Source organism: Urocitellus parryii, chromosome 8 (assembly GCF_045843805.1).
Source record: "Urocitellus parryii isolate mUroPar1 chromosome 8, mUroPar1.hap1, whole genome shotgun sequence".
In the NCBI taxonomy this organism is placed as follows: domain Eukaryota; kingdom Metazoa; phylum Chordata; class Mammalia; order Rodentia; family Sciuridae; genus Urocitellus; species Urocitellus parryii.
In genome coordinates, this window is record NC_135538.1 from 31123325 (window position 1) to 31126972 (window position 3648).

Sequence of the window (3648 nt, forward strand, 5' to 3'; positions counted from 1 at the left end):
AGTCTTTTGGAGTACAGAACACTGAACTTTTCTATTCTTTTCATTCTAATCCTGGCAATAAGAGTCTATCTATAATTTCTGAGACTGCGTCTGAGATAGCATTGGGCAGATATCTCCTTGCTTACGGAGGAGCCCTTCTTGATTACTGTTACTGCCTTGGTTCCTGGTTTTTTTTCCTAAAGCAGAAAGGAAGAAAAAAAAAATCTTCAGACACTAAAGGAGGCAAATGGCATGAAGCCTGAAGACAAGCTATTTTTCTTTTTCCACTTCAAATGATGCTCAAATCTCAGCCAGTTTCTTTTCAGCAGTTCACCACCACATCTAAAAATCTAAATCGACTGCATTGGTAGTTGCTCTGAATTCCAAATTATCCTGAACACCCGTTCCTAATCATGGAGATCTTGATTGGAACTAAATTTGCTCTCTGTGTAGACATCACTCATGTTCCAAGAGCAGTTTCTCCTCTGGTCAAATTAGCTGTGTAAATATTACAAATAAAAATATATGTAGGGGCAAGTGGATTACAAAAAGTCATTTCCTTATAAATGATCCATGTGACCCCAAATTAGAATGTGTCTTGCAAATAGGGAGAGCCTGGGAAAGATTAGTAGACCAAAACAAGTGGTGCCCATAAACTGCCCCAGACTTTAGATCAAATTCTCACCCATGGAGAGCTTACCCAAGAGAGAAAAGCAGATGACATATGGAAGAGAGGAAGGGACATCTTAGGTATAGTATTTTGAAATCCTAAAATACAAACTGATTTTGAACAACAAAGAAGTAGACAATGGGAAAAGCATACAGATTAAAGATTTTCTTAGCTCTTTCCAAATTTCTTCCTTTAATGTGTTTCCATCCTTTTGTAAATGATTTAACTCATTCTTTCATAATTTTCTAGTAAATTGTGTATTTCAATTTGTGTAGTGCTTATAAAGAGAATAAACAAAACATGTCTAGCATTTTTTTTATTATTATATTAAGCCTGGAGAGATTCTTTAGTGCAATGTTGCTTTCTCTTATGAAGACAGAAACCACAGTAAGATATGCTTAAAAGCATAAAAGTACACATTTATAACACATGAAAGTCCACTGGTTTCCTTGGGAAAATCCTACTTAGGCTATGCATGCATGAGAACCATGAAAAAATCTGAAATTCTGGACATTGTGTCTCAATGCAAGGGGAAAGGTCAAGAGCGGAATACAGTTGCTCATTTTCCCTTGTCTCCTTCTATTATAACATTCACTGGAATTTGTTCATTTGATCTTTGTCTAAGGAAAAGAGGTAAACAAATCATGGTAAGTGTTCAGGCTGCTTCAAAACCAAATAGTACTGTGCATACCTGGTGTTGGAACTCTCAGGCAACAATAATCAGACTTTGATACTAAAAAATATTTAGTGAATCCTGTAGGCTAACAAATTGCACGTACTTGTCAAAGAAACCGTCCTTTTATGTAAGTACAAAACATATGCCATTTATGTATTTGTGAAATAAAACTATTACCTTAAACAATGTTTGTTGTAGGTGACAGAGTGAATTGATTGTGTTTCAGAATGAACCCTCTTTTTAGAAATAAGAATACAGCTTAAATTATGCTTTAGCACTGACTCAAAACAATTACTAGAGTCATAGACCTATCCCCTGGGTTTAACTGTAACACAAATCAAGAGACTACCACATTATAAATCATGCAAGCTTGATTTAGATATTAATTGGGTGAACTATCTATCCTATAAAAGTCTTAGACAGTATTAAAAAATTACTCCTCTGGCTGGGATTGTGGCTCAGCAGTAGAGTGCTCACATAACACATGCAAGGCCTTGGGTTCAATCTTCAGCAGCACATTTAAAAAAATAAAGGTATTATATCCAACTACAACTAAAAAATAAATATTTTTTTAAAAATTACTCCTTGTTTGAATGAAACCTTGAAAAAGATGGGCTCTGGGCTGGGGCCCTCATGTGTGCATGCATGTGTGTTTTTCTAAAGCACAAGGCATCTGTTAGATTATGTGAATAAGGAATACATTCAATCTTGGCCACACCATATGTATTCATTTTTATTTTGATACACTTATTTTACCATATTGTTTATTAATTTCTCTGCCTTTATTTCAAATGTATTCTCGCCCTATACTAATCCAATTAATTTTCCACTAATCCTAAATATTCCTCTCCACTCCAAGTTAGTCTTTTAAATTATCCCTCCAAATGCTAAGCTCAATTATTAGTATGGCTTTGTTCCTGCTTGAGAAAAGCTGAAAAGTTCAGCCTTACCCCCACCACTTTCTTCTACCTTTCCTGATCCTTTGCATTTGAATCGGCTATACCTTCATCAATCTTTGGTGGCAACTGAGCCTCACTGGTCTCTTTCACATCTCTTTATTAGAAAATCACATATAAACTAGTACATGGAAATCCAGCTGTTAATTGTTGATTCACTGAAATTAATGTTCTCTTCCTAACCACACTAGAGACCTACTCTGAGTAAGCACTTTGGTCTTCTTGCAGCATAGCAATGTAAACCCCCCAGTTTGTACATGGATTGGTTCTTCATAATTACATCTTCTGTAAATCCTAGCTATAGAAACATGTGCTGTAATGTACTTCAGTGGAAAAACACATACTATACTCAATTGTACTATGCTATTATACTCTACACTACTAACATATACCAGAGTATGCCAGGCTAGAATATACTACTATGTATGATAGTCTATTATGAAGCATACTAGTAACTCTACTATATTGGTATATTCTACACTATAGAACAAAACTCAATAACTATATTAATATAATAACTATCCTATAGTATGCTATAATTATAGTATATGCTGGTATGCTCAGTAACTACAGTAGTTATAGCATTTAGTTATAACACAGCACTTACTACTATAGTATAGTTACTATAGTATAGTTATTGAACATACTACTTTATATACTGTAGAATTCTACACTAGTATATTGTACTACTATTATACCACTGAGGCTCAGTTGCCACAAAGGAGTGATAAAAGTGGAGGAAATTCAAATACTAGTGCATACTATAGAATCTAATTTGATTCCTATTAAAAATTCAATATACTTATATCATTTATATAAACTAGGAAAGTTTTAGAAAGATACAACCCAAATTGTTTGTAATAATTATCTCTAAAGAACAAATGAATAAGCAAAACTTCAGTAAAATGGGTAGAAGCAGTGGGAGTTATAAGAGATTTTAACTTTGCCTTTGAAAAAATATCATAGTCATTTTATGTAGTGAGATTCACTATTTTGTGATTTTAAAAACTTGAAAGAATAACAGAATTGATAGGTACAAATATTGTATTGTATTTTATTTTTCACGTCTGTTTTTATGAATAGTCCATATTTTTAGAGTTGTAACCCAGCAACTTTCAAACACAGGGCTGGGTCCTGCTACCTGGAGACTTCTGGAATTGTCAGTTCAGGCAATTCAATTACTACTAATACTCTTTTACTGAAAAACTTCTCATACCATAGCAAATTGTTCCCCTTTTGAAGAACCACATGAAAGTAAATGTGTTGATGACTCACAAAATTGAATTTTTCTGCTTAATTTCTCTTTTAATTAACACATTGCAATAAAGAGAAAAATATAAAAGTGGCCAAGGAAGCCTCCTTCATCA